General features: G+C 40.0%; 1 long non-coding RNA gene across 4 annotated transcripts in view; it reads left to right on the forward strand.

Annotated features, from left to right (window-relative positions):
• The window catches only part of LOC105240067, a 131,422-nt gene that overhangs the window by 4,687 nt on the left and 112,532 nt on the right, over window positions 1-14,203 (forward strand). For all 4 annotated transcript variants that reach the window (XR_004619352.1, XR_004619351.1, XR_002143852.2 and 1 more), the window contains exon 2: window positions 4,134-4,266. This is a non-coding gene — a long non-coding RNA (uncharacterized LOC105240067). The remainder of the gene's footprint in view (window positions 1-4,133; window positions 4,267-14,203) is intronic.

The following is a 14,203-nucleotide window of genomic DNA, read 5'->3' on the forward strand; positions in this document are numbered from 1 at the left end:
TTTTATCTACCCATAGGCTATGACATTGCTATTATCCAAAAATATATTCATGTATATAATACACATATTTTATAGTTATACAGTGCCATTTGTGGTCCTGTGATTTTATAATCTCTGAAACAAGCTGCTGAAATAGGGATGGTGGTTATTATCTCTAGTATATACAAGAAGATGTTGAAACTACAAGAGGTTATGGTTTTGCCTAACAATGTAAAATAGGTGGTTGAACTGAGATTAGAAACTTGGTCTTTTGATGCCTGGCTTTTGGCTCTTTCCTCCTCTGCCAATGTGTCTATATACTCTACTCTGGTGGATTTGATCTGATGGAATTGAATGCCTCTGTTTCTTTCCATAAACTTCTCTATATGGGAAGAAACAAAACAAAACAAAATGTACTTGGAAGCCAGAAAATATTGAAAGGGTATAGTATTTGGCACATGCTCTTCTCTCACTAACTGCTTTTTCATGTTAGATTTGCGGTTACACAGTCTATGAAAACTGTAGAAATAGTTTCTTCAGGGAAAGGGAATGTGACTGGGAGTGTTAACGAAGAGCCGATTGTTAGAGATTACTACCCAGCTCATCGCAGCTCCTCCAACGTGTTAGCACATGCAAGTGGGGCAGTAGTTAAAAGAAGTAATGAAACCCAACCATGGGAATTGATCCTTGTTGAAGATAGCATGCGGTAGAGGAAGGCTGTAAAAACCAGGATAGAAAAAAACAAAAAACATTCCAGTAAGTTCAGAAAGGATGCTGAAGCCTGGATATTAATGAAAGCAATTTGGAAAGAAACCATTTTAATTAAAGAGAGATTTTGATAGATTTTACCTGCAATTATCACGAATTTTGGATCTTGATCTTACCAGTTTTGCTTCAGTATTACTTTTACTTTTTTTTTTTAATACCTTGGTAGGGAAATATAAAATTTCAATGGATTTTCAGTTATTTAACAAGTTGTATGAAGAAATCTGTTATAATCATATTAAAGTATGTGAAAGGAAATATTTGCATTAAAGTATATGGGGACAAATACATGTATAGCGACTCTTCTAATACCAACTGTAACATTTAATTTAAATCACCTCTAAGGTATTATCGAAGATTACTTATTAACCTGCATACTCCAGAAATGGATTTGTTTTCATTTGTACTGTCATTTGTTGAAATCTGTTCTTGGCAGGAGTGAAATTACAGAGGTGCCATGTAACAATTCTACAGCTAAATTGGGTGAAAGTTTATGACTGTCAGGTCTAGTCTTGGCACCGTTTACACTTGACTGCTATAATCCACTGTAACTGTAATTTCGTTGCTCTTGATTTTTATTTTGTCTCTGTACGGCACATTGATAGGTATTTAGAAGACAGAGAGATGAGTGAGATTCAGCTCTTGCCCTTAAGGATTCTGCTAATCCTTACAATCTAATTGAGGAGACAAAACATACATTATCAACCTAAACACCATGTGGATGGTAGATGAAGTGAAAAAGAGGTGGGGTGGGGAAAAGGAGTTAACATTTCCTGAACATCTCCTATGTTCTAGATGGTTTACTGTCCTTTAATCTTCCCCAAATTCTCTGATAGGTATCATTTACCTCATTTTATAGCTGAAAAAAAAAATTAAGCTTTAGAAAGCTTTAGGAATTTGCCCAGAGTAGGATATGCTAGAGGCTGGTTTTGAACTAGGCCTATGTAGCTTCAAAAATGATCCTCTTTTCATGACACTGAACTGTTGCTGGAAGACTGATGAGCAAGGAGTCTTATTGGAATAGGGTCATCTGATACAATTTCATGGTGCCAGTGGAATTTAAGCTGAGTCTTGTAAAGAATTGATAGGATTTTTCACGGGTGCAGCAGCAGAGAGAGGATTCTTCTGGGGAGTGGGAACTATGAAAATGCCAAACAGGTGGAGACTCTTAATGGACCAGTTTGGCTGGAACAGATCATCTATATTTATTAATTTCTCTTAACAGATTTTATTGAGCCCCTGTAATATTCCCTGGGGATACACAGATGACTAAGATACAATTCCTGCCCCTTAAGGAATTTGCAGTCTACTTGGAGTCCACAAGTCAGAGATTATAATCTGGGGTAATCTGGACTACACTTGAGGCATGGACAGGGTGTTGAAGTAGTACAGGGAGGGGTTCCAGCAGTCTGGTGTGCGTGTGTGTGTGTGTGTGTGTGTGTGAGAGAGAGAGAGAGAGAGAGAGAGAGAGGTGTGATGTATGTGAGGGCACAATGAAAGAAGAGTGAAGTTTTGAGAAGTTAGTTTGTTTTAAGATGGGAATTTGAAGTAATACCAGGATGTTCATGTAAAAATGTCTTTCTGCAGTTAGGCTCATAGGACTACAGTTCAGGAGAGAGATTAGAGCAGACTTCAGGATAGGTAGGAAGGAATTTAGAAAGAAATGAGCAGAGGGTCTAAGCCTGAACTTTGATGGATGGCCACTTTAGGGGCTGGGAAGAAGAGCTAGAGTATAATACTGAGAAAGAGGGCACCTGTAATGGGGAGGGAGGAAAAAGGATCATGAAGCCAAGGGAGGAGGGAACCCAGATAAGTGGGCTGGCCTGCAGAGAGGTCAAGGACAAAGGAGATTGAAGAAAGACTTGATTTGGCTGTTAGGAACCTTTGGCATCCTTTCATGGGGGAGGTTTACTGGAGTTTGGTGGGTCAGGTCCACAATGTATACCCAATATTAGAATTGGCCAGTTTGCTTATTATATTTTGTTTTCATGTAATCCAATGTATTAATTTCTTCTTTAACTGCTTCTGGATTTGGGATCATGGTTAAGGCAGGTATAAATGCTATTCTCATGGAATTAATTTGGCTGGGGCTCCTAAAGCATGTTGTTGATTCAGCTTTGTTTTCAGTTTGACTTGTCTCACTGTTGGGATTTGGATCTTTCCTATTTCTTCCTTATTTTGCTTCAGGTAAAATTCTCTTGAAGTTTCTAGTTGTAAATTCTATTTGCAAGTTTCTTTCTCTGATTGAGATATAATGAGTAATTTAGGTAGTTACAGAAAGAAGACTCTGGTAATGCAGATTATGTCTTAAGATGGCAGGATTGATGAGCTGAATGTTTAGAATTTTCTGTTGTTTATCACATAAAGTTTGAAAGTTAGACATATTTTGCTGAATGATCTGTGACTTTGTGTAAATTGCTGAATGTGCCTTTGTGATTACCACCCACAGAGTCAAAGCCAAGTGGAAAGTTGTATAACTGTCGGATGGATTTGGTACCCTCCTCCCAGAGAGCCGAGTAACTAGGCAGTAATTAATATTTAGCTAAGATACTGTTAAGGTCCATGGCTTCTCATTGGAAAACATCTAAAATTTAGGGCCCTAAAATCTGCAGACACTCCCATATCACACAGTTTTCCTGAAACTTCTGGGACTGCACTGTGATGGAAGCCACAAAAATATGGCCACTGCATGCAGGCTTTTCAGTGAATGTAGCAGAGTGGTTAAGTGGGTGGGCTCTGGAACCAGACCACTGGGGTTATGACCCACCCCCCACCACCCACTGCGACCTTGTGTCTGTTTCCTCATTTCTAAAGAAGGAATGATAATTTTGCTTACCCTGCAGTGTTGTAGTGGGAGTTAAATGAGTCAATAAACCTAAAGCATTTAGAACAGTGCTTGATGAACCTAGAATAAGTGCTTAAGACGTGTGTTTTTGTTACTATTACTGTGATCTGCTTCTCAGAGCCTAAGCCACTGTCTAACCCTCAGTAGGCCAGCAAAACACAAGTGAATGAAAGGATAAGGTTAGAAATTGGAAAATGTCTAGCGAGGGAGGAGAAAATCGCCAGGGAGTGGGTTGGGCAAAGGAAAGGTGTGTTTTATTGATAACTTCGAGATAAACCATGTCATCTGTTTTTCTGTAAAGGGTATGTGCTTTCGTCTTTAACTTCATTCTTTTCTTAAACTCCTACATCCACCAAATAGCCAGTTTTGTCACTATTTCTTTTATCGTAGCTGATGTATTTGTTTCTTTCTGTCTGGTCCCACTGGAGCTGCCCTAGTCCAGGCTTTCAGCACTTCCATCATGGATATTGCATCACCGGCTTCTGATGACATTTTCTTGGTTCAGTGCTATGTCACTTAAGATGTTTCCTGTTTACCGCTGCAGGATTGATGTTCTTGAAAAAATACTGTCATGACTTCATCAGCGTACTCAAGGACCTATGATGGATTTCTCTTGTGGATGAATGAAGTCTTCTCAACAGCCTTGCCCGACTCTGTCCAGCTTCATGCTCCCTGCGGTGAGTAAGGATGGCGGCATGGAAGGAGAGCTGCATTCTCCTCATGACATCATTACGTGGCCTTGGGCAAGACACTCAGCCTTTCCGTGTCTCATTTTACTACCCCATAAAATATGGGCAATAATGTAGGTTTCCCCGTTATTTGAAAGAAGAGTGTTCCTGGGAAGCGAAGAAGCAATTACTGTTAATTTACATGTAAAAGCTTTTGAGCATCCCCAGATCCCAAAATAACCTCTCGTAGGCTTTTCTGATACCCTGGGACACATCTTGCTAACGGGTCCACAGAACAGGAGATAAAGTGCAGGTGCTCACAGACCCAGTTCAAAGCCATGGCGGCTTGATGCTGAGATGCTGAACGTAGTTCTCGGGGGAGGAGCTTGGTGGTGCCATTCTTGCTACCACAACAGTGGCTCACTGCAAGAAACACTGAGTGCTATTTTTGCTTTGAGCCTTTTTTTGTAAAAGTGAAAATCCTCTTCGGGTTTTTTCCAGTTAGTGGAAACAGGTACTAATGTAGGTCTTTTGTAAAAGCAAAATCACATAGAGGTGCCTGGGTGGTCAGTCGGTTAAGCATCTGACTCTTGGTTCCTGCTCAGGTCAGGATCTCAGGGTTGTGAGATTAAGCCCCAAGCCGGGCTCTGCACTCAATGCAGAGTCTGCTTGAGATTCTCTCTCCCTCTCCCTCCTCCTCTGCTCTTCTCCCTGCTTGCTCTCTTTCTCTCTCTAAAATAAATAAATAAATAAGTGAGTAAGTATGTAAGTAAATAAATAAGACCTTAAAAAAAAGCAAAATTGCATAAAGGTGAACTTTCAAAAAGCAGGGAATGCCTGTAATAGCAAATATTAAAATATGTATAATAATCCATTATCCAGTGAAAAGCATTACCGTTAAATTTTTTAATTATAAGCAAGCCTTTCTATTTAATCTTGGCCGAGATACCATGCTTTATTCATAAATTTAAGGCCTTCCTTTCTTTTTCTTGGTTTGGAATGTCTTTCTTTCACTTGGCTGCTTATTCAAACATTCTACCTCAACTCTAAGCTCTGGTTTAAATACCCTCTCTTTCATGACGTTTCTCACCATTAATGTAGTCATGTCTGTCTCTTTCATTTCCTGTGTGTGTAACCCAGTATTTTATAATATCCTATGTTATTATTGTTCCCAAGGGGATAAAGCATTTAAGTCCGTTTAGAGAAGGGAGGGTACTTTATACCTAGTCAGTACCTGGCAGATACTTAACTGTTCTCTGAATGTTTTCATATCACCCCAGTGCCTTTTTCTACTTTCTTTTCTTTGACTTTATTTTGTTCTCTAAACTCTCCATATGTTTTGACAATGGTGCAAGTTCATGATTTAAATAAAGGCTAGCTGAAGACAACTAATTTTGCTTCAAAATAATTTATAATACTTTTAGATGTGAGAATGTTGCATAAGAATGATAAGAAAGCCAATATTCTGCATAGGAATTTTAAGATATCTTAAGATATATAAAGATACATATCTTAGACTATATATATATTTAATATATATTAAGAAAACATTTTGGCCCTCACTTTTTCCTTTTCATTAAAGATCCCCTTTTTGATTTTGGATCTGTTGAGATGATCTTGACCCTGGCAAACTGCTAAAAATATATTTGTACTTCTAAAATTTCAAACTTTTTATTAGGAGAATTGGCTATTTTAATTGGTTTTCTGGTTAGATAGCACATGAATTTGGTGTGATTTAAGGATTAAATGTTATGTGACTTAGCTTTTATGTTTTGTTAGCATGGCATAGGTTTCTTTCTTTTGATGGAGTTGACTTCGTTCCATGAAAGACAGTTGGTCACTATGAATTTCCTGCATTAGGAGGAGAATTTACCGATTTAGAACAGAAGACAGAAACATAATATCCGTTTTGGTTTTCATAAAAAGTAGTAAAGATGAAAGTACCAAGCCAGCCAACAAACCAACCAACTTGTACAGGCTTCAATCTGAAGATGTCAAAACTGAACACTGTCAAAAATAACAGTAGCTGTTTTTTTCCCTTGTTCCTAAATCCAAGAAAATTCCTTTAGGCTGGTTGTGGCTGTTTATCAAAAGTGATCATCTCAAAGATGGCTGGTAATGAGAGAAAGTAACTTTATTATCAAATCTTGTTAATTTTTACTTAGGGGATCTGGGCAGATCTAGAAAAAATAGAGAAAAATTTGAATTCAAAATGGTACACACAGAGGTTAAAAATATAATAAAAGCAGTAATCCCTCACTCTAGTAATTTTAAATGAATATATGTAATGTGCTTAAATTTAAAAAATCTTATGAAGTTCATCCTTGATTTTATTGCTTAGAGATTTTTAAAAATAAAGAATCGAACAGTTTGTCAGTTTCATAACAAAATGAGAGTAGCTCTTTGTCCAGATCACTTTGTGTGTGTGTGGGGGTGTGTGTGTGTGTGGTGGGAACGGTAAGGAACAGATTAAATAATTATTTAAATGTAACACATAATAGCAGTGGAGAAAATTTACCATAACCAGTCTGTGGCCTCCCTCTACAAGGCTGATGAGAGATAACGCCCAAAGAACTTTCAGTTTCTTGGATTAAATTTATTAAATAAAATGTAAGTAACATTTGCAAAGTCAGTCCTCAAATAATTAAAGCTTATTGAGACTTATTCTAGGTTCCAGAACCCGTGCCAAGCACTTGACCTGATTTTTGTCTCATCATATCCTGAGAGCAATTGTATGAGGTAGCTTTTATTTTAACTGAAAAGTTAAGTAGCTTGCCCAAAATTGTTCAATGAAAGGACTCAACTGGGATTTGAATACAGATCTGTCTTCGGAGCTTTTGCATTAACATAATGAGTAACTTAAAATTCTCTGGAAGCGACCTAGAAATGTATTTTCCAGTCTTGTAACTTAGAAAATTAACAAGAACATATGGATTCTGTTTTCTTCCTCAGATTAGGGATAAGCCTTCTTTAATATCATTTCATTCGTGATGGAAAAAATGTACTAATTTGAAGAGAAAAAGAATTAATGGGGCAAGAATTCTGCTCTTGAAGGGGTCAGACTTGTTGGTTTTGTCTGTACCCTGGCTAGACTCCGCCTTAACTTTCTGAGGGTCCTTCCTCTTGGGTTTCTGGAGGTTCCTACTTCTTTCCCAGGATTGTCCTCAGTTCCAGACCAGTCATTAAAATAACAAATCAGAGCAATTAACCGCCATGCATAATTGCAGTGCTAATCGTTTTATTTATGCTGGCTTTTCTAGACCGAGCTAACACCCGCTATGGAGATTAACTGCTTTTTATAAGGTTTTAATTCTTAAGTCTTGACCAAGTGGTGTATTATCTGAATTAATCTGAAAGTAAACTGTGCTGTGAAGGGATTCTGTTCCTTTGGGATTTTCCCACTTCCATAATCCAAAAGCTACCACATTTTTTTGTGACTCACTAATATTTCCTATATTGATCATTTTGGTTAAAACGTGGAGCTAAGGTTAGAATTTTTTAGTCCTAGAGCTTACATATAAATGAGTGGCTATTTATAGAACTGTAAGATTTGTATTTTTTTTTTTTGGACATTTGGAATACAAATGCTACAATCTAAATATGATCTAGTAGAATTGCTTTAAAAAAAAAAAAACGAAAACGAAAACCAAAAACCAAAAACCAAACATGAACTATGCAGTGACACAGCCTCTGTAACCCAATGGGGATAGCTGCTGTAACCGTCAGTCACACTGATAGCCATCACGCTGCTCTAAGCATAAGAATATTATGAATAGCAAGAACTTTCATTACTAACATTTATTTAACATTTACTCTGTGCCTGACACTGTTAAGGGCTCTATGTACATTCTCTCACGGAACAACCCTGTATGGCAGATACTATTATTAGACCCTTTTTAAGGGAGGAGGAAACTGAAACGTATGGTGCTTGTGTGTTGCACACAGGGTGGTACAGCTAATACATTAGTATCTGAGCCAAAATTGAAACCAGCTCTGTCTTCTCTAGATCCTACACTCTTAACCACTACCTTTCACTATCAGATGTTCAATTAAACTTTGTGGTTTCAAAGACCATCCCAGAAATGTAAATTACAGTGGTGAGAAGGGGACCTTTTTTATAACCAGGCCTGTTTTAGGATGGGCTTACATTTCCTACTTATAAATGAGCTAAATGGAATTTTAAAAAAGTAAGCAGATTTGAAGAATATTCCTTTTTGTTTAGGTGATTTTAAAATGTTATTTTCACAGGTATTCTGCAAACACTTTGTGAAGTGGGTATGTTTTGAGGGTAATGGATTTGATTAGGAGTGGGTCAGTCACAATGGTATATTATTTTATGGCAAGTGCTGATATTGGCCTGATATTTTAGGATTGAGTGCATGTACACAAGCAGTTTAAGAACTGAGTATTTAATAGAGGGCTAGGGTCTTAGTGGATTATTTGATCACTTATCCAGACTTTCCATTCATTAATTTATGGTACTTTTCAATCTTACTGACTGGTCAGATCTTAGGAGTTATTCCTAGTCAACATTCTGGCTCTCCCCTCAGGTCCTCGTTTGGTGAACTTGACCCTCCAGATTGTTCATCAGTTCTTGCCTTTGTGAAAGTTGACCATAGTAGTTGGTTACTTTCAGTTTTTGTCAAACTGGAGTCAAAGGATTGTTCCTGCAGGAATGGACAGTAAAAGTGAAAAGGTGATTTGTTAAAAATTGCAGTGGAGAAAAACAGAGCATTGTAGAAAAACAGAGCGATGTAGAAAAACAGAACGTAATCTAAAACTACTACCAGACAGAACTTGATTTGTAGTTTTAAAGAAGCTGTTCTTGGCACCGTGCCTTCCTCTCTTTTTCTGATTTACTGCTCCTCTATCGTTTAACCTTAAGCAGAGTTGCTTTTAGTTTTTAGAGTGAAAAGAGTATTCTAAGGAGACCTAAAATGGTTTGAGAAATCTGTGATCGGTCTTGTAACTGTCCTATGTGGAGAACAATTTGGACTTTCAGAACAACACATTGCAACATTCTTACTAGAGATGGTTGGGCCTGAAGCTTTAATTCCAGCATCTGGAGAGTTTGCTGCAACTCACCCATCTTTTTCCTGTTGGGACTTGTCAGCAGAAGTCAGTGCATACCCATTCAGTTCTTTACTCTGAAGCCTTAGAGTGGAATGAAAATATAAACACTTGGTATCAGCTTAGTGCTGGATTTTTTTTTTTTTTTCATGGTGATTGGCTTACCTTTCCGTAAACCAGGCGTCAGCCTCTCTATGGCTTTGTTCTGGTGAGACCTCCTACTGCCTGCTCCTCTGGTCCCTCAGGGCAGTCGTGTCCACTCCTGGGACACACTGATTTCTACATTCACTTCAACGTGAGCTGCTTTTCGTGGTCCCTTTCGTGTACTGATCCAAAATAAAATAATTTGAAATGTCCCAGGTTGCTTGGTTTTTGCATCTGGAATATGATAATGCCAATAGATTAAAAAGATAAAACTGGAAATGTAGATTTTAGAAATCATTGTTAAGGTTTTAAAGAATGCCCAGGAGATTACAAAATTACCAGTGTTACCAGATTTAGTAAATAAAATACAGAATGCCTAAGTAAATTTAAATTTCAGATAAACAATGAATAGATTTTTTTCAAGATTTTATTTATTTGAGAGAGAGAGAGCACAGTGGGAGAGGGAGAAGCAGACTCCCTGCTGAGCAGAGAGCCTGACGCCCTCTAATTCTCTGAGCCCTCTCCATTGTCCTAGCTTCCCCCATGGCCTTAACAGACGGTAGCCACTTCCAGCACTGCTGTGCTGTCGGAACCCAGAGGAATAAGCCATTGTGTGCAAATGTAGCAGAGACCTAAGGTCGAAGTATATAGCCTCAAAGTCAAAGTGGAGACCTATATGTAACACTGTAACATTACATCATCTTTAAAGAGCAGTTTGTAAAAAATATCTAGTTTTTAGGCAGCAGCTTAATTTTTTTACTTAATTTAGAGATTGACGGGCCATTTATGCCCAAGTGATGCCTCCCCATGGTGTCGGTTATATATGACAGGAAACTATGTGCGGGTGGGAAAAACAGACATCATTTCATGACTTTGCGTTTTGAACCATGATGAATGAGCATTTTTTATTGAAACCCTGCATACATGCCTCTCACAGAAAAACCTTGTTTCCTTCTGACCCCTGTACTCATAACATTCCCGTGCTCTTGAGCCTAGCTCTTCTTTGTGTAGCTTTGCTAGCCAACTGCCAGTTTCTTTCCAGGGAGTCTGCGCAGGGTAGTATATATAGTTTGAAGTCAAAACAGATGTGTGTTTGAGTCCAGTTCACTGTTTTCCAGCCTGTATAAAAGTCACTGAAGAGTTTGTCTCAGTTTCATCTGTACAACTTCCAAAAGATGTTGGGAAAACAAATGAGAAACAAGTGTTCATGCCTGGTACACACTAGGCACTCAGTAAGTGCTCGTTCTCTCCCGTACCCTCTTCTCCTCCCTACTCCCCCACTTGAATCCAGAGTGGTCTTTAAAACTCATAACTCTAATTATATCACACATTCACTCAAGACATACTTATTGAATGCTGAAGCGTGTGCCGGGGACTCTGACGGGACAGTTACAGGCCTGAGATTTTTGACAGTTGCTGTGTGTTCCTCTTGCCCAGAGTTCCTCTGAAGTTCAGCATCTGAGTGTGTGTTGATTCTAGATATCCATGCCTATCTTGGACTCCTCTGGACAGAGCAGTGGAGTTCTTAATGTTTGTTTTTGGCTCGCTTTCTTCTTCGCCCTTTCTTCTCTGGGTTGAAATCTCTCTGCCCTTCATCTGAAGCCATGGGCTTGCTTTCTTTTTTTTTTTTTTTAATTTTTAAAAGAGATTGTATTTATTTGATAGAGCATGCACAAACAGGGGAGCTGCAGGCAGAGGGAGAAGCAGGCTCCCCACCAAGCAGGGAGACTGACGAGGGGCTCCATCCCAGGACCCTGGGATCATGACCTGAGCTGAAGGCAGATGCTTAACTGACTGAGCTACCCAGGCACCCCAGCCATGGGCTTTTTTGTGCTTTAGCCCCCTTCTCTGTCTAAGGAAAAGATATGGTAGTGTTCATTTATACAAGCCTTTTTCACTGTACTATTCTAGGTATCCAAACATTTGCATTTCGAGCTTGTTCTTCAATTGAGAAATGAGAAATTTTTTCCCGTGATAGGATTTTCACTACTTGATAAGGAGAAGAGAGGTTATTTTGGGCAGAAATCTGTTGAAAGCACAGTTTTGCACTTAAAAGGGCAGCCTTAAGCAAAAATGTGATTTAATCTGTCAGGATGTGTGTGGGGGAATAGACTGAAGAGAAGGTACAAACTTTCTTATTCTTAATCTATGCACAGATCTCTTCCTGCTTCCATGCCCATTTCTCAGAGCTCTGTTCCAGATGTCTGCTCCTAATTTCTGGAAGTCACCTCTCCTTCTGACTTTCTCTCTGGCACTTCTTCCTTTCTTATCTCCTAGTCTGTCCTAAGCATCCCAAATGTCTGCAAGTGGCAGCTCTGTGCCACCCCACTCCCTCATGCCACGATCTCCACCTCTGTCCGTTGCGCCCCATCTCCAGAGCACGGTGAGTGTTCTGCCTTCTCGTGTCTTCCCCTAAGGGCCCGTGATTCTGTTACACAGGTGCGCAAACTGGAGGGGGTGAAAATGCATGGGAAGACCGAAGAGTCTGAACCTTCCTCAAGGCTTCAAGAGTGGATGCTGATTATTGGGAAGTTAGATTCAAGGCAGTCTTTTTTTTTTTTTTTTTTTTTTTTTTACAATTGTCGTCTTCTTTTTTAAAAAATATTTTATTTATTTATTTGACAGGGAGAGAGGCAGTGAGAGAGGGAACACCAGCAGGGGGAGTGGGAGAGGGAGAAGCAGGCTCCCACTGAGCAGGGAGCCGATGCGGGGCTCAATCCCAGAATGCTGGGATCATGACCTGAGCAGAAGGCAGATGCTTAATGACTGAGCCACCCAGGCGCTCCTGACAATTGTCTTCTTAATGTAGGTATATATATTTCTGTAGCAGAGAGGAAGAAGAGAATTAAACTTGTGTATATCAGGAAAACTGTCAACTAAGACACTAATGTAGCTATTTGAGAACTAAGAAGAGAAAAGGGAAACTAGAAATTGTCTGCATACATGTAGTAGTAATAATGTAATTCAGCAAACGTGTACTGAGTGCTGACCCTGCAAAGCCATTTGCCCCTCTGGTTCCACTCTCTACCTTTTTCCTCCTGCTCTCCTGCTCCAGGAAGGTAGCTGCTCTCTGGCTTTCATTAGGTTTGCCCAGTGGGAACCCAATCAGTAAATGAGAGGAAGAGAGGGAGGAGAATGAGTTTGGGGTATTTATTCCCCTGGCCCCTACCAGTTGGGTGTGGCCTTTCATTAAAAGCCACAGCTCCTTTCAGGGTGACTCTCTTTATTTGACTTTCCCATTCTGAGTCCCTTTCCTTTGTCTTTTTGGGCATGGGGGTAATAATAGCTATTTGTGGTTTCCCTATACCATGCCCACACTTGGGCAAACAGTCCGTGTATTAGAGTCTCCTTAGTTTTTCCTAATTCGAGGGTGCCTGCTGTGTCCTGCTTGGATTCTACTGTATGGCAGGCCAAGAGGTTAATAGGGAAGTGAGTAATTGCAATACCATGAAATACGTGCTTATCAAAGTGTAGGCTCTTTGAAGGCAGAGACCATGCATTATTCATGTTTCTTTCTTGACAGCATAATTCTGGGTAGAGAACAGGGGCTTACCTGCTCCTGGAATGGTAGATTTATGCATAAAGGGTATGGGGAATGGAGGATGGAGCTGAGCATCTGTTCCAGGAGGATCCAGGTGGGCTTCACGGTGTAGCTAATGATGGCAATCAGAAACAGACTGGTCACATTAAGCAAGGGAATTCACTGGAAGAATATCAATGGCTTCTAGAATCGAAGGAAGGCAGAGAACAGGGCTTGGAGGATTGGAACAGGGGTGCTCTGGAGGGCTAGTTTACAGAAACCCCAACCAAAGTCATACATTTAGTCTGAGTCGGGCACCCTCCCAGACAGCTCTTGGCTTTTAGTTTCTTTAAGGTATGTCGACACACGTTACACAGGACTGAAAATTGTTCCTGGTTACTTTTTATGTTTGCTTTATGGAAACACTCTGGGCTTCTTCCTTCCACCCTCCCTCTCAGAAACCCTGCTTGATGCTGCAGGTAAGGGAGGAGGAAAGAGAAGGTCTCAGATCATAGAATCAGATGAGATCTGAGCCGTTGTGGCAGCCTGTGTCTTGGGACTACAGAAACCGGCTCACCCCTCTCTTCCTCACGTCCTCCCTAGATGAAAGGCAGGATAAGGGGGGCTGTAGGTAGGAACAATACTTAGGTTACAAGAGTTAGCAGGAGTGAAGTAACAATGGAAGGTGAGTTCTTTCCCTGAAGAGCCAAATCTGCGTGCAGAGGTGGGGCTGTTTTTGCTGAGTGTGAGAGAGGGTGTTTCCCCCATCTCTGAGGAGGAGTAGAGGAAAAGTACCTACCAAAGTTTCCACCACTGAATTTGGATTTTTGTTTTGCTGCTCTCTTCTTCTCAGCAGCCCTCCACCTCCAGCTCTCCTGTGTCCCATGCCCTGGAGGTGCTCCCCAGCACACTAAAGCCACGTCCCAGTTTAGTTTGTCCTCCCCTGATGTGCTCTGTTTCCCTGTTTTCTTCTCCTTCTCTTTGAGACTTTTCAGCCTGCTGTGGGAATAGGTACTGAGAGGATAACCGTCTGGTTAGCCTAATTTATCTGAGGTGTGACTTACTGACAAAGGTGGGTAGGGGCGGAGAGGTGTTCACCAAAACTGTTTACATTGAAAAAATGTACCTTTTACCTAAGTGGAATTTCAGGCATTGTGGTGATAAAAATTCTGCAGAAAGGCCTTTTCTGTATTCTTTCAGTTAGTACAACTG

The sequence above is a fragment of the Ailuropoda melanoleuca genome, chromosome 13 (genome assembly GCF_002007445.2).
Source record: "Ailuropoda melanoleuca isolate Jingjing chromosome 13, ASM200744v2, whole genome shotgun sequence".
Taxonomy (NCBI): domain Eukaryota; kingdom Metazoa; phylum Chordata; class Mammalia; order Carnivora; family Ursidae; genus Ailuropoda; species Ailuropoda melanoleuca.